Source organism: Manis javanica, chromosome 5, assembly GCF_040802235.1.
Source record: "Manis javanica isolate MJ-LG chromosome 5, MJ_LKY, whole genome shotgun sequence".
In the NCBI taxonomy this organism is placed as follows: domain Eukaryota; kingdom Metazoa; phylum Chordata; class Mammalia; order Pholidota; family Manidae; genus Manis; species Manis javanica.
This window is the reverse complement of record NC_133160.1, coordinates 69082126-69107448: the sequence shown is the minus strand read 5'-3', so window position 1 is coordinate 69107448 and position 25323 is coordinate 69082126. Positions and strand designations below refer to the sequence as shown.

Genomic DNA, 25323 nt, shown 5'->3' with positions numbered 1-25323 from the left:
TGCTGGGCTGAGCAACTCCTCATCCATTCAACTTTTATCATGAGATTGCAGCAATTCAGTCACTTGTTCAGGCTCCACTTCTCATTCTAGTTCTCTCACTATTTCCACCACATCTGCAGCCATGTCTATCACTGAGGTCTTGAACCTGTTAGTCATCCATGAGGGTTGGAATCAGCTTCTTACAAACTCCTGTTAGTGTTGCTATTTTGACCTCTTCCTGTGTATCACAAATGTTCTTAATGACATGTAGAATGGTGAATCCTTTCCAGAAGGTTTTCAATTTACTTTGCCCAGATCCATCAGAGGAATCACCATCTGTGGCAGCTATAGCCTTACAAAGTGTATTTCTTCACTAATAAAAGCTAAAAGTTGAAATGACTCCTTGATCCATGGGCTGCAGAAGGGATGTTGCATGAGGCATGAAAACAACATTAATTGTGTTTTCCATCTCCATTAGAGCTCTTGGATAAACAAGTACATTGTCAGTGAGTAGTTATATTTTGAAAGGATTCCTTTGAGGGGTTTTTTTTGTTTGTTTGTTTTGTTTTCTGGATTTTTGAACAGGTCTTTGGCAATAGCTTAAAATACTCAGTAAACCATGTTGTAAACATGTGCTGTCATCTAGGCTTTGCTGTTTCAGTTATGGAGCACAGGCAGAGTAGATTCAGCATAATCCTTAGGGGCCCTAGAACTTTTAGAATGATAAATGAGTATTGGCTTCAACTTCATGTCAATAGCCATGTTAGCTCCTAACAAGAAAGTCAGCTTATCCTTTGAAGCTTTGAAGTCAGGCATTGACTTCTCCTCTCTAGCTATGGCATCTTCTGCCAATAGAAGGTTGTTTTGCCTAAATCCATTGTTTTGTGTAGCCACCTTCATTAATGACCTGAGCTACATCTTCTGGATAACTTGGTGCAACTTCTACAGCAGTACATGCTGCCTCACTTTGCACTTTTCCATTATGCCAATGGTTTCTTTCCTAATCTTCATGAACCAACCTCTGCCAGCTTCTAACTTTTCTTCTGCAAATTCCTTACCTCTCTCAGCCTTCACAGAATTGAAAAGGGTTAGAGCCTTACTCTAGATCAGGCTTTGGGAGGGAATGTTGTGGATGGTTTGGTCTTCTATCCAGACCACAAAATCTTTCTCCATATCAGCAATAGGCTGTTTCATATTACTATCATTCATATGTTCACTGGAGTAGCACTTTTTATTTCCCTTAAGAACGTTTCCTTTGCATTCACACATTGGCTAACTGTTTGACACAAGAAGCCTAGCTTTTAGCCTGTCTCAGTTTTTGACATGCTTCCTCACTAAGCCTAATTATTTCCAACTTTTGATATAAAGTGAGAGACATAAGACTCTTCCTTTGACTTGAACACTTAGAGGCCACTGTAGGGTTATTAATTGACCTAATTTCAATATTTTTGTGTGTCATGGAATAGGGAGACCTCAGAAGGAGGAGAAAGATGGGGGAATAGCCAGATGGTGGAGCAGTCAGAACACACACAACATTTATCAATTAAGTTCACTGTCTTATATGGGCAAAGTTCATGGCACCCCAAATTACAGTAGTAACATCAAAGATCACTGATCACAAATCACCATTGCAAATATAATAATAATAGAAAAATTTGAAATATTGTGTACCAAAATATGACACAGCAACATGAAGTAAGCAACTGCTGTTGGAAAAGAAAGCAAATGTTGTTGGTGCAAGTCTATTGTTGGATCAATAGACTTGCTCCATACAAGTTGCCATAAACCTTAAATTTGTAAAGGAGTGCAATATCTGCAAAGTGGAAAAAGTGAGGTGTGCTTATATGTGAAATAATTATAGTAAGTTGTAATTCATGAGCTTCTTAATGCTGGAAATTCTTAATTCAGGAGACAGGAGTTGGTGAAATTGAAACCAATCTATTAAATAAAAGGAAAGGCAGATACAGCCAAGGACTTAGAAGATCAAGCACAATTTTTAAGAAGGTTTGGAATAGAAAAGCAAGGGAGTGACAATTCTCCATTTTTGATATATATTATCATTCTAATACTTTGTTTCATCCTCTGAAGATGTTTAGAAAAAATGCAACAGACTTCTTGAAAAACAAACTTCACCTCTATTTTTAAACTTTCATTCAAGATTTACTTATAAACATAAACACTTAGTTGCATGAGCTGATAACAGCCTACACAATAGACAAGGTTCATATTTACATGCATAGGCCTATATTTTCTAGTCTTCTTGAGACCAGCCTCCCTACCCCACCTCCCTGCCAAATCCCATCCATTTGGATGAGCAAAGAAACTAGTTTCTTCAGATGGGATCTATTTCTGGTGATGATGCTGTGAAGACTGCTGAAATGACAACAAAGGATTTAGAATATGACATAAGCTTATTTGATAAAACTGTAACAGGGATGGAGAGGATTGACCCCAATTTTGAAAGAAGTTTTTGGGTAAAATGCTATCAAACAGCACTGCATGCTACAGAGAAATCATTCCTGAAAGGAAGAGTCAATTGGTGTGGTAGACATCAATGTTGTTTTAGAAGCTGCCCCAGCCACCCCAATGTTCAGCAGCCACCACACTGATTAGTCAGCAGCCTTCAACACTGAGGCAAGAACTTCTATCAGCAAAAAGATTACAACTTGCTGAAAGCTGAGATGATGGTTAGCACTTTTTAGCAATAAAGTATTTTTTAAGTAATGTACATTATTTTTCAGACATAATTCTATTGTATACTTAATAGACTACAATATAGTATAAACATAACTGTTATATGCACTAGGAAACAAAAATTCATTTGACTCACTTTATTGCAATATTTGCTTTACTGTGGTGGTCTGGGACTGAACCCACACTGTCTCTAAGGTATGCCCACAGAAGCCAGAAGAACTTTAAGTTGTCCTGGAGTCTGAGCAAGATTCCTTTCATCTGTTCTTGCAGTTGAATCAGGTGTATGTTGATGAATCATATTGCACATTATTACTTCATATTCCCCATATTATTTAGTGAAATGTGTTTTAAGATATTGCAAAAGCCAATGAGGAAACTGGGTCAGTCCAACAAGTCTAGAAGAGCTGTTCCTTTGGAGAAAAGCTTCACCTTGAAGCACGCCTTCTTTTCTTTCTCACCTCTCACCTCCATAAAGCAATAGTGACTACAGGCTGACTTCTGCTTCTTACCACCAAACCTCTTTCACCAGTCTTTCAAGTGGTAGCCATTAAAAAATAGCTGTATTGTTTATTTTATTTTGCTGAGTCTTATTTGAACTTTTATTTGTCTTTAAAATATCACTTAATTATTTATTTAGATTACAGGGCATGTTTATAGTAGCGCAGAAGGAAAAACATAATTCATATTTGATTCTGTACAAGATCAAGTACTGCATACAGAAGTACTCCTAATGAGTTCATTAAGTATTAAATAATTAGATAATTAGTGTTTTAAATGTTTTGTAGCCTGCAGGAATTCTTGATGCATTGTTATGCAGATGTCTCAGAGTGTTTCAGTGATGTTTGGGGAAATTGGTTGGGATTTTCTACTGGGAATACCTCAGTATTTTTCCCACAAAAAAATAATGGATTTATAGTTCCTGTCATCCCCAAATTAGCTATCCCATTTTGGGGAAAGCATTAAACTTATTATGAAACATATTTTTCAGGATGGGATAGTGAAGCATTTTTGTATAAACTAATTAAATTTGGATATTATTTGTTTCAACCACAGCAAATACCTCAAAACTGAAATATAGTGCCTTATGTGTGATGTCTCTCCCACCATAATTCTTTCTTCTAGAATATTGAATCCAGGGCAGTTTAATGAATTCATTTTTACATAAATTCTTTGAGGGTAAGGCCAGCATGCTATTCATCTGAGGAAGGGGATCAGAATAGGCCCTGAAATATACCATTTGTAATTATTTTGAGGTAAATGCTATTAAGAAACAGCAAACATAGGAGGAGCTCTTTGTCCTTGCCCTTTCTGCCTAAAAGCAGAATATACATTTGTCTTTTATAAAAAAAAAGAGTATATTTTTAAATGACATTTCCATTTGTAAAGTTATCCTCCTTTTCTGTAAATCTCTGGAGATTACTCTTTTCATCTCAGATAACTTGAGACTGCATAAAACTTACCTTATTTACCATATACTTCTTAGTCAGCTTCCTAAAACTTATCCTCACCCCAAAAGCACCCCCCCATACACCTCACCCCAACTTTTCCTTTGTCTAACCTCTTCATCACACTTTATTACTCTTTGTTAAAATGGTGTATAAGACCCCAGCTCTCTCTACTTCTTTGGTCTCTCGACTTCTTTTCTGTGAAGTGCCCCCCTCCCTGACCATGCACACAGGAAAGACAATTTGTGTGTGATTAATCTGTCTTCTGTCAGTTTAATTCACAGTCGCCAGTTGCAGAACCTAAGAGAGTAAAGGTTTTTTTCTTCCCTAGACATAGCTTACAGTGTGCTACAGCACATGCTTGATATATTATTTTTAAAGAGATAAAAATTATTTCTTTTAGTCTGTCTTGACTAAATGTCTGTACTATTCTAAGTGGAAATCTGAAGCCTCATATTAATTTTAGCAGCTGAATGACCAAATTCGATAATTCAGACACTGTAAATGGATTAGGTTTTGATGTTTTGGCTGTATTTGGCATACTACCTGAGACTACAGTAACCCATTGGCAATTCAGGTAAGTAGGATCTTGGTTTTGCTTAAAAATCATGAGGAGATAATTATCCCCATCATTGATGAGTACTGAAATGTGATTGGCTTTAGAAATATTTATGCTAATATTAGTGCTTGGGAGAGGTTTAGGGCTTAAAAGAGATGATTCCAAAAAGTCCCAAAAAAGTGAGATTAAACCTTAGATAAGGTTTTGGAGGCAGATTTTGGTGGGAAGGTGGATGAGGAACAGGTTTGGGAGGGGATTGGAGCTTGAAAGAACATGGTGGGCTCAGAGATGGCATAGGAAGCCATGGAGTGGGGGCAGCTTGTGTGACAGACCTGGAGTCTGTGCCCAGAAAAATGGGAAAATGAGTGGAATTGAGTGGAATCCAGGGAAGCCACAGAGTTGTGATTTGGGTGGCTGGAAGGAAGATGGTTTCAATTAGAATTAAGGGGTGGATCTGGAATTGAGGTCCAAAGAGTTTTCCTTCACTCTCCCTACCACAGGACCATGAGAACTGAGAGGAACTACCAGTCCTTGGGAAACAGATTTGAAGGTGAACTAGAAATAGGAATTGAGCAGAATCATTCAAATTCTGTCTATGTAGGTCAAGCTCAATAAACTCAGGCACCTGGTAATTACCCAATTTGGATCCTCTGATGTCACTTCAGAGTTGAGAGTTTACTCTAAACATTAAGCATATGTGCTATATTTTAGCAAACAAGACAGGGTTAAGTACCCTACAGGAATAAGAATATTTCAGGAGGAGAAACCCCATTTCTTGAGGTAATAATGGCATAAAGTTACCTCAAAGTAGACATTGACCAGGGCTGCTTCAGAGGCTTAAGGATTATAAATACTATGGGTTCTATTGTTCAGATAACAGGATTGTCAGTTAGTTCTGAGAGAAAAAAGCTGAATTTATCTTGTTGAAGAGGGAGATAGAATATTGGAACACAATTTACTTGATGATTACTTGATCAGGGCTTATATATATTTCTGGATGAGTACAGAGGGTTTTGATTCATTCTAACAGAGAGAGAAAACTTTTGTTAGCTCTAACAGAATAAGGCTGATTGGCTCTTGGACCAAAGCTGCACACCTTTAACTTACTCGGCTTAAACCTGTTTCGTTTTGGTTGTTTAATCCTAATGGATTTCAAAAATCCATGTTTCTCTTAAGTCTGTGATTTTAAAAATAAGGTTTTCTAGTACTATGTCCCTGATACTCACCAGCAGAAACAGTTTATAGTTTTGAGCATATTCAGTCAAACCAAGAAATAATTTGGTTTATGTGGTCTAATCATGTTTATTGATCAAATTAACTGCAAAACGGTTGATTCCCTCATTCATTTTGTGTTGTGAAGACTCAACCTTCAGCCAGACCTCATGCTCTTTTGTGCATTAAGAATTGAGAGTCTGAAGAGGGCCGCTCTTCCAGAAGGTTTAGACTTGGGTTATGGTATCTGGGCCAGAGGGATTCCAAAATATGTTAAAACAGTCCATTCCATTTGATGAACGTTATCAAGCACAGGATAATAGTATCATCCTGCTACTGTTATGAGCCTGTTGCTTTATGTAATCTGGTTCCCAACAATCCTATAAGAAGGTGAAGTTGTTATTATCATTTTACAAATGAGAAATCTGGGGCTTAGATAACCTGCCAAAGGTCATCCAAGGCTGAATCAGAAATTTAACAAGGGTCTGTCTGACTCCAGACTCCGTAATTAAACTTCTGGACGTTGCCCATACTTCTGTCACTCTTCAATTGAATCTAGTGCAAGTTGGTGCCAGGAATGCCATAGGTTTATTTTAACTAGTGTATTTTTGCACAGGACAAGTAATTCACCAAGAAACAATCACTTCTATATCAGGCCTCAATTAGGATGCATACTATATCTTTATTATCCTAGTGGTACTTATGGGACAGACTCATTTAAACTAAATCACCATCTATCCTTTTGGTGGAAAGGAAGTGGAATAAGAACACTGTTCAGGATTAACCTGTGGACATAGTGAAATACTGGCAAAAAATTTTTCCTTATAGTTATTCTTTATTCTGACTTTTTGTTTCCCTCTCTTCTGCCATATTTTCAAGTCCATCATTGCTTCTAGTCTGGATAAGAATCACCAACTGTATTAATTCATACTAAGGTTTTAGTGACTAAGTACAGCATGAAACATTTTATCTGCTTTTCAAAACAAACAAAAAGAGACACTGGCTACTACAGAGAAAGCAAACATTAACAGCACAGATATTTATGCACTCATTAGTCATCAGTATTTAACTCTTTAATGTACTAGGTACAGAAGGATGGCAAGTATGCCTCCCCAAGGTATGCCACTTGGGCATATAATTTTGAGTAAAAGGCACTAAAAAATAGCAGGTGCAAGAAGGGTGGTCTGACCCTCCCTTTTCGTCCTGAAAGCAGGGGATAAAACTCTCATGAAAGATGCCCTCCTTGTGCCAGGAGACAAGGAACACTCTTATCACCAGAGACAGAGAGCTGAGGCCGAGAGAAATCTGTACAAGCAGAACTTGTTAAAATAATTCTTATCTTCCTTTAATTTTCCCATATATTTCAGTTACTTTTCTACAGTTGCCTCTGTTTGATCCATCTAGTATGCACTTTAGGTCTTAATTTCCTTACAAAGGCTCCTGTGTCCCATAAAACTTACATTAAATAAATCTGTATGCTTGTCTCCTGTTAATCTGTTTTACGTTAATTTAATTCTCAGGCCCAGCCAGAGACTCTAAGAGGGTAGAGGTAAAATTTTTCCTCTCCTACAGTACCTGCAGTACTGCGCTCAACCCTGCGGAGTGAGACTCAGTAAAATCCACTGCCTGACCTCAAGCAGTGTGTATTTATTTGAACACAGGGAACAGATGAGTCAACATTACCCTGGCAAAGGTTTCACTGGAGTCACGCAGAGGTGCCCAGAGCACAGAGACAGGAGGGTGGGAGTGGGGGCGGAGGTAGGCGCGGGAAGCGTCACTTCCTTTTGCCTAGCCGTCACATTATGTAAGGCTGGCACTTTTGAAATAGTGAGGTGTGAGGGTCATGTAGCTCTCACAGCTTTCAACCACGCTGGGCACCCTCAATTCAAGTAGGCTTGGTGAGTCATGATGTCCATGTGGTCTTTCAAGTGTGTGCACCCTTGGGTGCAGGAGTGGGGATGAAGTGTTCTCTCCTAACCATCAGGATTCCTAAATGTCATCAGTTCCCCAGTGGTAGTTTCCAGAGGTTCCTACTAGGCCCAGAGTAAGGATATAAGGGTAGAGGAGTAATGATCTTTTTTAAAGAAGCTTCTAGTAAATTAGGGTTTGGGGTTCAAGTGAACATGCTTCTGGTTTCTGAAGAACTATATTAATGACCCCCCAAAGAATCTGGGGGAAGTAGAAATGGCTTTTGTCAAATTGTCAATTCTATTCTTTGTGAAGAACATTCATATAGTTTAGGCAATCCACACATTCTGATGACATTTATTTTAAATAATTTTGATGGTGTTTCTCTTGATTTTTTTTTTGTGGCTGGCTTTTAATTTCTTTGAATAAAGTTAGAAAGTCTTATTATCATGTATTTTCTTGCATTTTACATCGTAAATACAGAGATCCTTATGATTCAGGACTCAATCCACATGTAATTTATTGTTATTTTCAGGGTCAGAAGCTGAATCTGCCACCAAAATCTTCTTGCTATACAAGAGTCATTCATTTGAATTAAGAACTACTCCCCACCATTTTTTGTAAAGATATGTTTGTATTATTTAAGCATTATAACATTAGTCCATTAAGACTTACAACTAAATTATATAGGATTATTATTATTTTAAAATAAATTAGCCAAAGACAGGAGAAGTCAGAAGGAGCTGGTGGTGATTTTGGGAAAAGGAAGCTATTGAGAGCTTCTAGAAAGTTTTGGCCAACCCTTGATAAGGAACTTGTCTTGCCAATGGGTTTCAGCCCTGGGCAAGTTCACTATGGATTCAGTGAGACTGAGGAATGATAATGGAACACTCTTAGGGTAAAATGGTTTATTACTCAGCTTGTTTTCACCGCAGCGATAGGTCAAGCACTAGAATTATGTCTGTATCTGACAATCTGTAGGTCTGGAATCCCCCTTTGTCTCTGCTTTTGCACAGAGCACTGGGCAGAGAACTCTTCATATAGTGACTCAGCCAATAATAGCTCATTGCCCATGAGTGTGGGAGCAGTAGCCTAGCAGCAGGCCAGGTACATCCTCAAGTAGTTTATGTTCAGGTGAGGATCCTGGCCATAGGAACTTTAATTTTCCCCAGAGAACTCCATGAAAAAATAACCAAGACTAGAGAACAAACTGCCTTTTTTGTTATTTTGTACATGGTGAACCTTTTAAGCCTCCTAGGCCTAGAACAGATGATTTTATTCACCTACTTAGGAAGATGCTAAAGTTACAGTAAGTAGTATCAAATTAAATGATAGTCTGAAAGACAATTTTGGTATTACATTAAAAATTTTTTAATATTAATAAATTGGTCATGGGATGGTAGTACAGCATGGAGAATATAATCAAGGCTTCTGTAACATCTATCTTTCTGCATTGATAGATAGTAACTGCACTAAAGGAGATGAGGATTTAATAATATGGGTAACTCTTGAACCACTGTGTCATACATTTGAAACCAATAAGATTGTATATCAATAACTTTAATAAAAAAATTTAATATTAAAAATGAAACATGATAAAACAATGCACTTACAATGAATATATATTTAGTTTTCTTTTTAAAAATGTGTCAATTTCTCTTAGGGAAATAGTTAAGCTATATTAAATTCCATGTATAAGAAATCATTCTCCTTCCATCTTCTGTCTAATCAGAAAACTGCTTCTAACCTAGCTTAAAACAGTGTTTCCCACATGCGGCTGATGATCCTAACACCATGGAGAACTCAGTACAGAGTCCCAGATAACTATCCTACATCTACAGTATCAATGTCCAGGAGTGAGGACCCAGGAATCTGTTTCTTAAAAAGCTATCCAGGTGATACAGGTACCCTGGCAGATTTAAGAATGACTGCCATAAAACAAACAGGGACGTAAAGCTCTCAGTCTTATCTCAGCCTCTCACTGAATATGCTCCTGTGATGGTTTAAGGTACTCATGACCTTGCCGTAGGCTATTTCCTGTTGATTAATGACCAGCTGGAAGAAGTTGTCTCTAGGATCTTTCAATTCAGACTGCCAATAATTACCCAACTAAAGATAGGCCTGCAGTTCAGATGTGTAACTGTCCTCTACAAGGAACACTGCACTCGGAGGTTGTCTTAATGCATTCCTTTTCTAATTCATCTCTCAAATGCCACAGTTGCTCCAAAACAGAAAAAACAAACAAGAGATCAAAGTGTATTTCTCTGCTAGAACAAACAAGCAGGGTGGCAGGGGAGATTTAGCCCTTGGGTAGATTTTGCTGAAATGTTCTATTTGTGTAGCAGTGATTTGTACCAGGTAACGTGAACTAGGTTGCCCTCCGTCTCTATAAGATTACACCCTATTTCCTTTACCGTGCTACTAAGTGATTCTTAGGGAATTATTCCCCTTCAAACTTCTGTCTGCTAACAGAGGGATCTGCCACATATGCTTCCACTTCATGTATGGCTCGACAAGACGGTGGCTTCCTAAGGCTGCCTGCCTTTCAAAGCCTTCAGGCCAGAGCTGCAATCTTTCCACTTACCCCTTTCCTGAGAGGTAAAGAGAATGTTCATACCTCGGGTCTTGTTACCAAGCAACAGAGTTCCATTTGCCAGTTGCCACCATTTCCTTCTCATAGTATTACAGGCCTTATTATTAACATTTAGTTCAGAGAAATTGCTGTCATTATGTGAAGTAACTTCCTTTAGAGGTTATTCATTAACCTTAGGTATTTTACTGTGTAATTATAATTGCCAAGTGCCGCAGGCTTGGAAAACCTTTGAACTCCTCAAGGTATTAGGGGACAGCAGAAGGGATACCATGTGATTTTTCTTCCTTTTCTAGTTAAGTTTTAATCTTGAAGGTGCCCCATTTCCCCTCAGAGGTGTCTGCCTTCCTAAAGGGTAAACTCTTACATCCCTTTCTTCCAGGTTGCTGACTGTAAACTCAGATGGCAACTGCGGAGGAACTTACCTGTTAGAGTCTGATTTCCCCAAATACTGTAGACCAGAATGAAAGGATTCCACTTTAGTCTTAAGGAAAAATAGTGCGGGATATCAGAAGTCCAAGCGGCCGGCACATGCACTTGTGCCTATGTGGGGCTCAATACCTGGAATTTTATATTGTGCATAAACTTGTTCTAACGCAAGGGAAGACCTTCATCCTATTGCTCACTCTATGGCTCTATAAAAGCAATTTTTTGCTCCCCAGCTTTGCAGGGGCCAGGTGTGCGTTCCATAATACGCCTATTATACAGCCCTTCTCAGTAGCCAGTGCTTACACAATGACCCCTCAGATTTGCCCCATTACTGCGTGGTTGCCAACGACTTTGGTCTCACCCAGTACTACTTTAGGTATGCATGTCATATATATTTTCAGGGAGAAAATATGCACCCTCGCTTCTCTCTTTGTTTCAAGATAAACAAAATTTTTCTTGCCCTAACCACACGTGCCTGCAGCACGGGTGCCCTAAAAAAGGAAACCTGTTTCCCTCCTCCCAGGTTTCTGGTTTCTCCACCCAGTCACCCTACACTCCTCCACTCCCGGCACCCCGTCCTTCGGTCCTCCACCCAGACTCTCAGAGGCCCGACATTCCAGGTAACCCGACTCCGCAGACACGGAGGCCCACGTGACCCGCCCCGCCCGCCGCGTGAGCGCCCGCCGCCTTCCGGAAACCTGGGGCAGGTGAGCTAGTACTGCTTGGAACCTGAGTTTGGTGTCTCCCCAAAGGGTACTTGCTTCTGCATCAGACAGCTTCCACTCTGTTCTCACAAATGAAAAGGCACGCTGGCCGTGGGTTTTCTGGCGTGGACAGATGCAAGACAGAGGCCCCGCGACACGGGAAGGAAAGGCGGAGCGGGCTTTACGGGAGCCGCGGCGCAAGTCTGAACGCGGAGGCTTCGCGAGGGGAGGGCCGAGCCGCCCCAGCAGGAGCCCGAGCTACCGGCTCGCCTGGGAAGCGCGTCCCTGCGTCATTTCCCTGGCTCTGCCATCCCTCACTTGCCTTTGACAGCTCCTCTCTTTGATCTGGAAAATGGGAGAAAATAGGGGACACTTTGATATTCTTTAAAAGGCGCGGGGATTTGCTGCTTCCTCTCCAAATAAAGGGCTTGTAGGGAGTTTCTTTGAGAACTGGAAGGAACATGCTGTCACATGTAATCTAATGAGCTCTGCCTCCTCTAACAGTGCCTATTAATCAGTCAACCAACGCTGAAAACGTCTAGTATGGATTCTGTGTCCTGTGGAGGCATAAGGGCGTGGCCTCTGCTTTTAAGGCATTTATGATTAGCTGGAGAGAGAAAACAGTGTTAAAAAAAACAGTGTAAAACATGATAATAACATTTATTGAGTACTTCCCATGTGCCAGGCTCTGTGTGGCACTTTATTCCTCGTAACACCCCATCAAGTAAGTACTGTACTATCATCTCTGTTTTACAGACACTAGAGAGATCACTTGCCCCAGGGCACACGGTGTGCTGACAGTCAGACTGCTCCTAAGGTCTGGTTGGATTTGAAGGGAATGAGCGGCATTTGCAATCCCAAGTCTTTTTAACACCCAGTGAAGGTGAGTGGTCAGTTGCATTTGACCATAGCTCTCCACATACCGCTCCACCCCATTAGGGGACTGTTTTCTTTGCCCTCTCTCTGGAGAGCAGAGAAACTGCCTTGAATCACGGCTGAAGAAATTTTAGCCTCTGCCGCCTTCTGGCTCCTATATACAAGTTGTTTTTTTCCCCTTCCCCTGTCTTCTCTTCTCAGCAATCATAGCCCAATTAATTTCTCTTTAGGAAACGTTAACCTTGTGATACATCTTGTCTTGTGCTTTGTGATTTTATTACCTAAATAGAAGAAGCCTAATTCAAACAGTTAAATGTACAAAGCATACGAAGCAGAACTTCACTTCAGTGAAATGGGACTTAATGGTCTCTTATGTCCCTTTCTCTAATATTCAATGATTCATTCTCCTCTACTTTACGTGGAGCAGTGACCTTCCTTAAACACAGTCAGATAGAATCAGGGTTTCACTAGAACCCCAAAGACAGGTCTGAAAAAACAGCATCTTCAACTTAATTTGCCACTCTTAGTGCCTCAAGAACCAAGAGGATATGGTTTCCCAGGTAAGTCAACATCTTGATAGTTTTTAATAGAGTGAAACACCAGGCAATAGGATTTTATGAGTATACTGGGAGACACATCCTTTGACCTGGTATATAATCTTGCCTCTCTGGAAGGCTGGGCTAACTATGATGGCTCCCTTGGGTATTCAGAAATGGGGAACATTCTGGAGTTTGGCAAATTCCAGATTGATGGGAATTAATACTGGGCCCACTGTTGTTTCTCTTGTATATCTCTAGTTGATGGGGATTGAGAGGGTCTGTAAATCCTTCTTTCATATAATTCCCTTTTCTTTTAACCAGAAACGTGGGAATCTGAAAATTGCTACACTTAGTTTTGCTTTTGTTGGGCCCCTGTCTTTGCATTACTTATTGGTAGAAATAAGGACAGAACAAAGGAGGGAAACCTGGGGCCCAGTCCTGACCTGCTACTAGCCAAGCTGAGACCAAGCAGTTCCCACCCATTTTGGCCTTAGTTTATTTAACTTTAAGAAAAATTGAATAAAAATTTGGACCAGACCAGTGGTTTTAAAGTCAGAGCAGCTCTGCTTTTTATCTCTTATGTATTGGAGATTTGCGTATGATATTTGTTTAAGAAAAAGAAAGGGAGATTCACTGATAATAACTGTCATAAACCCACTGTTCTAGAGGTTCACTGAGGTCTTCAGCTCTAATGTGCTGTAATTCTCTTAAAGGCACTCGGTGATGGCCATGCTCCTTGGGAACCACAGCTGTGCAGTTTGGCTGGATTATAAATTGCATAAGGGAAAGGAGTGGAAGACAGGCTGGAAGTGAAGTTGCAGTCCAGATTTGGGATTGCCAGGGGTGCTGGGCCAAGGAGTCTGGACATTGTTTAGTTGGAACTTGGGAGACACCAGAGATTTTTTAGAGGAAAATTTTGTCAGTTATGATTTGCACACAGCTCTGAGTAACAGAGACCTGAAAAATAGTGGCTTAAGCACAGAAGAGTTGCTTTCTCACATAAAAGACTCTGGAGACTTACAATTCAAAGCAGGCATGTGAGCTCCATACAGTCATCAGGGATCCAGGCCTCTCCTAGTTTTTTGCATTTCTGTTCTAGCGAAGCAGGCTTTTATCCTCACAGTTACCTCATGGTCTGAAATGGCTGCATACTCTACCCGTTGTGCTTGCACTGCAGGCTAGAAGGAGGAAGAATGGACTGTGAAAGGGGCATACAGGCCTGCTGACTCTGCTTACTTTAATCAGCCTTCTTGGCAGTCCCTGACAACCCATTTTTTTAAACATCTCATGGCCTAAACTTAGTTCTCATTGCCACATCGAGTTTCAAGGCAGCCTGGGAAATGTGCACTTTATTCTGAGCAGCTATGTGACTAGCTAAGGCTTAAGGTTCTTGTACTAAGAGAGAAGGGAAGATGGATATTGGGGAAGCAGCTTGTGTGTGGTCTCTTTTACACAAAATAATTAGAACTCTGCCCTGGATTCATTAATTTGGTGGCAGTAGGTGGGAAACTGTGGACTAGGTAGAGGGAATGAGGCCCGAACCAGTGACCCTAGGAAGATGGGTGGGGGAGATAGGGGAGCAAATGCAGGGGTGGGCCAACAGGACTCTCCCCATTTGACAGGATTTTGTCAGTTGGGCATGAGGAAGTGGGAGGATGCAAAGGACATGCTGAGTTTTGGAACTATGTGCAAGGGATGCTGGTGATGCCAGTGACTAAAGTAAGGAAGCTGGAGGAGGTTTTAGGAAAGGTCATGAATTTGATACTGAACGTGTTGGGTTTGTGGTGATGGTGGTATATACCAGGATTGGGGCTTACGGGAATATGTATTGTACATTTCCAAGTAAATACTAAGTTCACCTAAATTTTTTTTACTCCTATTATCTAGCATGTCCTACTGTCTTGGCTGCTTATTTGGGCTCCATAAGTTGTTACTAGGAACATTCTGTTCGTCATGGTGGAGTATGGCGATGGGGTTACCTCTTCTCTGCTGAACCTGAGTTCAAAGAGGTTCTTTACCACAGTTGGGCTTAAGGATCTTGAGAATTATGATAAGGATGATGTTCCAGGCAAATGCATTTCTTAAAAAGGCTTCTGCCCAGACTCCCTGTGTTCTTCTGCCCTGGTGAGCTCAAATATGGACAGACTGGAAACTCCTTAATCATACAAGAGGCATTCCTTAGGAGCAGATTCCTCTATTTCTCTTGCTCTGAGCCTCACCAGACTTTACCTTCCCTGTCATGAGTCCATTGTTAGGGTGTCACAGACTGAGTGGGGGCTGCCCCTGCATTCAGGAAACATGTATGTAAAGAGCAACATGAGCATCCGTGGGTACAGGAGAAAAACTTACAATGCAAATGTGCAGGTGAGGGCCCGAATTGGGTGGGGTGTGGGGAAGGACAGTAAAGCTAATGGTAAAGGTGGTGAAGAGATTAAGGATTAAAGGGGTCATGGGCTCAGGTGGCAGAATTTAAATCCACTGACCATGGGCATTATGGGGAGGGTTCTTTGTGTAACTTGCCTGGGTAAAGGTAGCTCCTTATCTGACAAACTGGGTCCGATAATCCCAAGTGAGGGCCTTGAAAATGACAAGCTCAGTGAGAGACAGGAGAGGGGTCATCACCCAGCCTGCGTGGCATGTGTAGGGTTGGGTACCACCTAGCCTGGCTGCAAACCTAGGTTGGTGATCCCTTTCCTTCAGCATTTTGAAGGCACTGTTCTGTTGTCTTCTAGCTGAAGATGTTGCTGCTGAAGACAGCAGTTCTGACCACCAGTCCTTCATATGTGATCTTTGCTTCTCTTCCCCAAAGCTTTTAGAATCTTCCCAATTTGACATTGAAGTGCTTTGTTGTAAATCTTCTATTAGTTAGTATACTGCTCCCTTAGTGGGCTCTTGCTTGTGTCCTTCAGATATGAGGAATTTTTCATATTATTTATTTCATGATTTCTTCCACAATTTATTCTCTGTTCTCTCCTTCTAGAAATTTCATTAGTCATATGTTAGATCTCCCAGATATATTTTCTCTCCTATTTTTCATCCCCGTGCTTTGTATTCTGTGGATCTTAGTACTGCCTTCTTTATAAGGCAATTAAAAATATTTTTTCTATTGTCATCAAGAAGGTGGTTGTGGCCCAAAGAATGGAGATGGAGGTAGTGAAGGCTTTTTGGTGTTGGGCTGTTGTCTCGTGGGGAAGTGTTCTGAATTTTGCTGTCACTTGGCAGCTAGTCATCCCCCACTCAGCCCTATTCTTCTATGTGATTAGACACAACTGAAGTTCATTGGTTCCGTGGACTTCTGAACGGAAACAGAGGCCTTCTCTACAACCTCAGTTCTTCCCGCTTTCTGTGTCTCTGTGGCTTTGAACATACATTCATGCTTCAGGTTGGTAATGCAACTAAGAAACTGAAGAAGTGGATGGTCATAAATGCACAACCTGCTGTTATTAGGATACATAGTGTGGTTTTAGTCCTACATAGCTACTGATAAGTTAGTCCTATGATTCCAGGCAACCAATTACTTATGTTGCCTGAATGCAGTTGCTTTTCTGAAAGAAACTTGGATTAACCTGAGTTTTAGAATATTTTCACTTGAACATCAGATTGGCATAATACAAATTTAAGAATACTTGCTGACTTTTTATATTTTTGAATAAATTGGAGCATTTAAAAAGAATAAACCAAAATATCTTTTACTTCTACCCTCTACTGACCCTCTCTTTGTCTTACAGGGAGTCGAGTGAACCTTGCCCAAGTTCTCAATGTCCTTGCCGTCCCCCAGCCTCCAGGCAAACTCTCTTCCCTACAGCTTCTGCACTTCTGCCACACCATTTTGGTTCTTCCATTTTCTAGGCCATCTCTTGCTATTTTCCACACTTCTCTGCTTCCCCCTTGCCTAATTCCTCTTCTTCTCGAAGAGATTTTCAAAGTGTGGCTTGTGGATGTCCAGCTTCACGATCAGCTGAGGCCTGACCAGACCTACTAGAGCAGTCCTCTGGGAGTGGTGTGGGGTGGCTGAGGGGTCTGCCTGTTGGTCAAGCACTCCTAGGCATTCCCTTGCACACTGGAGCTCAGGTTACATTGCTCTAATGCATCAAGCCCAGTTCCTGACTCTGCTTCACATGCTTGGCCCTTTCCCTTGGGGAGTTCAGATGTGGGCAGAGTTCAGTCTCCTGTGAGCACCAGCGGCTCCCCTCTACCTCTGACCTCTTATCTGGTGTTGAATCTTCTACTTCCAGGTGTTCACAGGGGTTTTCTCTGTGCTGGCTGTGACCACTCACACTTGCCATTTACTGGCACAAGCTCCTCAGAAGTTAGGCACTTTTCTCCTGGGTCATTTTGTTGATGAGGCCACAGAGCCTGAGGGGGATATGTATGGCAGCATCTGCTTGTGAGGGAGAACCATAGTAAGTGCCTGTTGAATGCATGGATGAGAGAGCAATCCACCCTACACATAACCCTCTTTGTAGACTTTATGTAATGTCTGGGTTTGTCATTCATTCTTGCATTACTTCTCTTAAAACCACTGGCCAGTTAGAGAGGGGGAAACAAATGATAAATTCCATGCAGGACTTCAGCACTGACAAAGTGGAAAAGCTGTGGGAACCATCCTAGAATATGGCAGGGCCAGCCAGGAGTGTCCTAAAATGAGAGTTCACCCAACAGCATTTTTTTCTGGAATGGTGTGGTATTCTCTGACTGTTGATTATGGTAGAACTGGGTCTGGTGGAGGTCAGGAAGGCAGGGAAGGGGGAAGCTATGGGTTTAGAGATGGCAAAAGCAGTTCTATCAACGTTAGAGACCTTTATAAAGGACTCAGGGCTTTAAAAACTCATTTCAGCAATTTTCTTCATAAAATTATCAGAGGAGTAGATCACTGTACTGTTCACACCCTGTATGTGAAACCGTCCAAATGTTGCAGGAAAACCCCAGTATGCTAAAGGAGTTAGAATGATTGCACGTTAGGAGGGTTGGGTCACTGCTGGCCAGATCTGGCTGTGATTTCAGTCAGTGTTAGTACTTGAGAAAGGAATGTTTGATCTGACAGAAAGTGGGTATGGAGTGCAGCCCCTCCCTTTCACAGGTTGTTGATGGGTGGGGGCCGGGGTGCGGGGGGTTTACTGTGTCTCCCAACCATCTCCCTGCTACAGCTGCAGTAGAGGTTGTTTCTGCAGCTAACCTTTAGTTTTATGTGTCTCTCGCTGACCTCTTAGTTTTGTAATGAGTCAGTTTATTTGCTTATGCAAATTCAGTTTTTCTAGAGAGAAATAGAACAGAGCTAGAACGAGCCCAGTGTTTTGATTGTTTCCTCTTAAGAAGGAGAAATCACCGTTGCTGCCCGTGTAAGCCAGGGCGGCCCCTCTTGCTGGTTTATTTCAATACCGTGTGGTGAAGTGGAGCGGACAGAGAAGGATCATCTCCCTTCTCAGAGCTGAAACTATCTGCAGGGTTTCCAAGCTGCTTACTTCTCAGTTCCCTGGGCGTTCAGAAGATTTGCTTAGCAACTGGCCTGGCCAGCCCCTGCCCTTCTGTTGCCCCCAGCATCACTGCACCTACCGCGGGGGCCTATGGAGCAGTCTTTGAACTAAACAAGGATTAAGCATTTGGTGAAAACGGTGCCAGTCTTTTCCTCGATGGGACCCAAGCCTGTAACCTAGTCCAACAAAACGAGGGAGAACAAGCCAAAAAAAACCTTTTTAAGAAACAACACAGGCAGTAGGAAATCATACTGGTCAGGGCTTGTTTTCCTGGCTCAGGGCCTCATTCCAACCTGTTGCAATCAGCTCTAGAGTGTCTATAGGGACGCCCTGGTGCAGGGGCCCCTCCGAGGAAAGGAACTTTTACATTTCTGTTTGACTGGGCTCCTTGCCAAGGGCTAAGTTCAAAGTGCAGTTTCCAGTAATTTGCTGGGACTTCTCTGGGTTTGATAGGCCAGGACAGAAGCCTGCAAGCTGAAGTAATATTTCCTGATTTCTGTCATTTCTTAAGAAGAGAGGGAAGGTTGCAGAGGGCCTGGGGGTTGGAGGACTTTGTCGGCTCTGAGAGCAGCTGGGGCCTTCCCTGCTTCCTGCCTTCTCTGGCGCCTTCTCCCTGACCTACCTGGGGCCATGGCAGCCTGGCCCTGGCTGGGAAGGACCTGTGCTCCCTCCCCTTGCAGCGGTGAGGTACCCACTCAGTGCAGCCAGGGAAACCCTCACTGATTTACTGTGTGCGAGCATTATTTGGAGCTATAAAGTTGTCGAGTAATGGCAATATGTTCTTGTTTTCTCATATCTATAGGATGAAAGTGAACATTTTTATAATCTCCCCTCCTCACCACATTAAGTTCCCTGGCGTTACACATGTGGGCTTGATTAAAGGGGAGAGAGAGCCACGAGGAGAAGTTAGACTTTAAATCCTCTCGTTCCCTCAGCCACCCCCTGCGCAGAGTGTCGCTGGCAGGGCCTGTCTTCTTGTTGCTGCATCTTGGTGTCTTTGCCGGCGTCTCAGAGGATTTGGCACATAATAAATCTGAATGAATCTTTATTCAGTGGAGGTTAGGGTAACGGTGGAATCTCGTTTCAAGGAAGTGTTTGGTGGAACAGTGTCATTTCTCTGTCGGGTAGAGGCTTCTAGAAATGGTGCTTTGTTGATTTGATTACAACACATTGTCAGCAACATGAAATTGTCTTCCAGAAATGTTTGCTCTGGCCCCTGTATCAGCCATGGGAAGCATCAGGAACAGAGGAAAGAGAAAGTAGGGGAGCCAGAGTGAAGCTTGTCAGGATTCCTCAGTCCCAGCACTGAGAGCAGTCCCCTTTGAATCATCCCCCTATTGCCTGACACCCTTAAATCCATGACAGCAAAACCAGATGAAACCCCAGGATTACACAAGGGACCAGGTGGGCCAGAGGGCCTGGAAACAGCCTTTGGGGAGCCCGTCCTTCTCCCCCACAAAGCTCCTTCCTTTGCAGCCTCAGCACTCCTACAACGCACTTCTTTTCATTCGTTAATTCACCTCAGGAAGACTGACTGTGTGCGTGGCTTTTCCTCTAGCCTGGACACTTGAATGATTAGCAATTTAACACTGTAACATCATTCTACTGCAGTAAAGCAATTTGGGGCTGCTGGTGGTGACGGAGTGGAGGCTGGTGGAAGTAGTGAGCAGGACATTTACTGTAGTAGATTTTTTTTCTGTATTCATTTAAGAAATGTTAGCATAAAGCCATGCTGGTATGAAATCTTATTTAAATATTTTAAATGGAGGATTGGTGCTACTTAATTCCACCAACCGCTGTTTAAATATCTATCTATATGATGCTAAAATAAATAGTTAAAAGTTTAAAAAAGATGAGAGAAGTCTGGTTGTATGATCTTGTATTACCCAGATAATGAATTTGGGTAATTTTCCCCTCTTTACAAAATTGACAATTTTTTTTAACTTAAATGAGTGAATTGATTATTTGTTTGAGTAATGTGGAATTAAAAGAGGTCCAAATATTTCAGTAGTCTTTCATTACCAAAGAAAACTATGACTTGTGGCAAATTGTCTATAAAATGAGGCCCCTTGCTGACTCTGAGGTAAGTCTCAGCTGAGGAAATGGGGAGCAAAGAAAGAGATGAACTTAAAAGTTCTCCTTGTCAAATGGCTTCTCCCACCATGGTATAATGAAATTGGGTAATTTAGATTCTTGAATGAAGTAAAGACAGCTTTCTTATCATCAGACAGCTCTTTTAAGGCAGGACATGGGTTTTCCAGCACGCATCTGACTATTACACATCTCTGTTCAAAAGCAAGCAGACACCTGCCGCAGACACCTGCAGTAGCTTTAAAATTGATCTAAAGCAGGCAGTACTTCATTTCAGTTCTTGTATGTGCTAGTGATTGGGGGGTATGATTAACTGCCTCGTGCCTCTTCTAGCCATGATGTTAAGCCTTTGGCATTTATGGAGATAATATTGGCAGTTTCACCTACTTATGGGGCTTCCTAAAAGCCCATGATATGTATGATTTGTAATCTCCGGCAGGTCCCAAACTCTGAAATTTCATCTTGTGTGTGGGAACAAGCGTCTTCTGCCGTGAATGAACTGCTCAGCGACCTCAGTGTGTGATTTTCTTGTTCTTTATGCCCCCAGATTGATGAGGCCAGGAACTCTTGTCAAGTGATCAACCTTTGGTTCCTTGGGAAAATGGACCTCCACACAAAGTCACCTGAGATTTGGATGGAAATGGTAAGTTCTTCGCCAGAAAATATTTTTATACAATTTTCAATACTGTATTTTTAACCTTTTTAACTTATTAAGAAGCCTGAAGAGGCTTTTAGGCTTCTCAAGTGTACTTTCCTACATTATAGAGGGTGTCATATGTTACAGTGGTATTTAAGAATTTGAGAATTTGTTAAATAACCACTTGGGGTCATAGATTTAGATTTTCTTTTGCTATCCTTAGGGCATCTTTAAAGATACTTTTTGCACTATCATGCTGTTAGAACTAATAAATATTTATGACTTGTTTTGTGACAAGCAATTAAATGAACAGTATTGAAATGAATGACATAGCATAAAATAGTAAGTGAATGACACAAACTATATGTACAGTGTCGTTAAGCTGTACAACAGGTACATAAATGAATGTGCATGCCTTGATTAGAAGAACTTAGAAACTAAAGGCATTAGGAGGCAATTACCCCAATTGCAAAAGTATTCCTCCATGCAAGGGTGGGCTGGCTGCAGGTTAAGCATCAGGTACAGGTGGTGTTTGTTTGGTTAACTGAGATGGTTCTGTCAAGTAAGGACAGCCCACTTCCAAGGAACTCTTGCTTTTCACCCCCATGTCTACCTCTTAGTTTTCTTTTAGATGCCTTCCTTCCACTTTGTGTATCCCAAAGCCAACATAACAGCTGGATAGGAAGGAGGAAGGAACCAAAATGTAATAAATGTCTTCTCTGTTTTACATACATTATCTCATCTAATTCTCACAAAACCCTCTGAAGTGAGAGACTGATAGCACTCCATTGTGCAGATGATGCTCAGAAATAGTAAGTAAGTTGCTCTAAGAACACAGCAAGAAGGTAAACAGATTTACATCTGTGAGGACAGAGCTCCCACGACTTACCCCGCAGACTCCATCCAGGAGGGATCTGGCCTGTTTGGTTGGATGGAGGGCATTTTGCATTTTGTGGCCTTGACCCTCCTCTTCTCAAAATCTGACCGCATTGTTTCATTTGTTGTGAATTTCCTTGATACACTGAAAAATCTTGTTGAATTATGAAACATACCTATCACACAAAGCAAGGAATATCTGATGACCTTTTTTCCGGTGTCTATGAATGCTAAAGTTTAAGGGTCATGCTTGTAGTAAATGCACTTCTAGGAAAGCTACTCTTTTAATGCATGCCACCTTATTCTTTATTTTCAAAATAATCCCAGACATCTTAACCCAAAAGCTGCACATACATCTAGGCTATAATTTTAAATTTATCACTATGCTATCCTTGTGAAAACTTTCAACTCAATTTTTTTCCCCCTCAAATATGTCTAATACCACCGTTACCTACTAACTGTGGATTGAAATAGCCAAGTCGTTAGGATGTCTGAATTAACATCCAAAATACACTGGTTTTCTTCCAGGGTTCCCATATCTATTATTGTTAAAACATATAACTTTTAAAACTCAAATGGTTTTCCCAAGCCAATTCTCTAATCATAGACATAAATTTCACTCCATTAAGAAAGGGAAACCAGGCAGTATGACTAAAGTTAGGAATATGATCACATTTCAAGGGAGGGAAAAGAAAAGATTAGGCATGGAATTCTTTCCACTGCTTTTGCTTGTGAAACACGGTTAAAATAAAACCCTGCTTTTCTGCTCACGAAAAGTGAGAGGTTAGCTTTAGGAATGGATGCTGTCATTCGTCACTCTGATTTGGCGGGGAATTTTGCAGAGAGGCGTGTCTGAGTGCCTCCCACTTCTCCTTGGAATGGTTTGAGGGGCTTGTGGGACTGGCAAGAGCCAAGAAGACAAGTTCTCCTCCTTTCTGTTTGTTAAGGTAGTTGGAAGTTACTCAGTTGTGTTTTCTCTCATGAAATACCTGTTGGATATTTATGAGTCCTCTGAACAATGGCAGCCCCCAGAATCTGTGATAACCAGGCAGTCCTATAAATAAGGAAAGGGGGCGTGGGAGGAATGTCTAGTTCCATAGGCTATGGATGGCAGGTTTTCTGGTATTCCTTTGATTGTTACCCCTGAAAATACCTCAGCCCCTCTAGGGCTGCTTTTTAATGTTTATCAAGATTTTTCTTTATAGAAGACTGTTTTCAATCTATTAGATTTGCTTCCTTGCTGTTTTTAAAAGCTCAGTCATGTTCAACTATCTTTTAAAAATTTAACTCTTCTGCTATCTGTAGTGAGAACATAAGACAGTTTGCCACCCCCCATCACACTGACAAACACACATTTCCTCTAAGAGTATTCTGTGAGATGCACATTCTTGATCTCATAGGAATAGCCATGTGTATGTGGCTGTATATAAACATACATTTCAAAAAATATACATGGTGATATAAAGTAATTTTTGATGTCTGTCTTTATAGACAATGTCCATTTATATAGGTTGAATTTGAAATAGGTCAGCATAGTTAGCAGAGAAGAAAAAAATCTTTCAAAATTCTAGTGAGTCAAAAAGGAAGACAAGAAACATCAATTTTTAAATCTCTATTTTTGTTATTGGTAGAAATGAGAATTATTGGAAATATGACTTTTAGGCAGAGTGATAATAATTATTAAAGTTAAAAAAGAACATTTTCTTCAACCCAGCAATCCTGCTCTCAATCTGTATCATATTAAAAAATATCTATAATTATGACCAGGTGGCTCTCTATCATGTCACTCTATTTTAATTGTCAATATAAGACTTAATGGCATTATCTCCTGTTTTTCTTGTTGTTCATTTACTCCTTCATTCATTGTCTTCTCCCACCCGAATGTGAGCTGTGTGAGAACAAGGACTATTCTCACTCATCAGTGGAACCCTAGCCTCTGGAATAGTCCCTGGCATAGAGGAGGCTATCATTACATGCTTGTTGAATGAAAGTGCTGAAACACCCATAGATCAGGATGTATGTCAAGGATATTTATTGTAGTGGCAAAAAGGGTGGAATCAAGAGAATGCCCATTAGTGAGGGGCTGGTTGGGAGCTCCACCGTGCCTGGCTCTAAGCAGTTCCGTGTAGATCTGAAGGACATGGCTCTAGCATCAGGCTGCCTGGGCTTTCATCCCTACACTCATCTTGAATGTATTATGAGTAACCTGGGAAAAGGTTTTCAGTTTCTATGTTGCAGTTTTTGTATCCATAAAATAAGGACAACAGGGATACCAATCTCATACAAGGTTTTTGTGAGAATTACATAATACAGGCAACTTGTATGGGAGGAGTCCCTGGCACATTGTAAGTACTCAGTAAATATTAGTTATTTTTATTTCATGAAATATTAAAGTGAATGAATTAAACAGCACTTAAATTGTAGGAATTTCCATGATATACTGTTCGGAGGGCAAAATATGATGCAAAGAAGTATATATAATGGGGGCTACTTTTGTAAATCTAACAATGATAATGAAAATCCTATATATGTGTATGTTTAATATGCTTATAAAGCATAAAGTTACAGAAGACATATATTAGTCCTAAAAAGCTGGGTGTGGGGAGAACAGGACTGAGAGGTGGGAGAGGAGGAGGGAAAGCTGAAAGACAACAAAATGTTTCAATAATAAGATATTCACATGCCTAACACATTACCAGGACACATTACCATGATTAAAATAACAAAATGTATGTGTGTATGTGTATATACATGATAATATGCCTACAAAGTGAGTTTCTAGATATTAATGGTGGTTTTTTCAGGGGGTTGAGACTCCAAGAGGTCTTCCTTATACTTTGATGTATTTGAATTTTGGTAATAAGCACATGTCATTTATATAGTTAGGAAAAACAATAAGCTATTTTTACCCTAAGGGAGAAAGCAAACAGCAATTTTTATTTATCTAATTCTCTTTTAAAGGGAGAGAGACAGCATTTGGTTGGATGTGTCTCTCTAGTTCTAGAGTTTTCAGAGCCTGGAGAGTTGTCAGTACCCAATTTGGAAGGATCATGTGGCCCCACGGTCTGAGTACAAGACGAATTGAGTTTTTGGTGAATCGCATGCCTTCTACCTCAATCCTCTCATTTTGGAAAAGTGGACTCAAAGGATTATAAGAACCAAAGGTGTTGTAATACAGGCAAATGGATCACAAAATTGTTGAAAATGGGAGCGAAGGGAATCACAAATAGCCATATCAGCAAATAATTCAGCCATAGGAGGCTCTATGGACCCCAAATCTAGAAATTTTCTTAAAATACCCCTTGACTCA

The 25323-nt window shown here is 41.0% G+C and overlaps 1 long non-coding RNA gene across 2 annotated transcripts in view; it reads left to right on the top strand.

The window, feature by feature from the left end:
• The window catches only part of LOC108393435 (uncharacterized), a 395153-nt gene that overhangs the window by 104264 nt on the left and 265566 nt on the right, over positions 1 to 25323 (top strand). The window contains exons 1-4 of one of the 2 annotated variants that reach the window (XR_012131584.1): positions 7728 to 7787; positions 11340 to 11523; positions 12277 to 12403; positions 20940 to 21143. This is a non-coding gene — a long non-coding RNA (uncharacterized lncRNA). Of the gene's footprint in view, positions 1 to 7727; positions 7788 to 11339; positions 11524 to 12276; positions 12404 to 20939; positions 21144 to 25323 lie in introns of those variants that run through there. The other variant, XR_012131585.1, reaches the window with a different exon arrangement.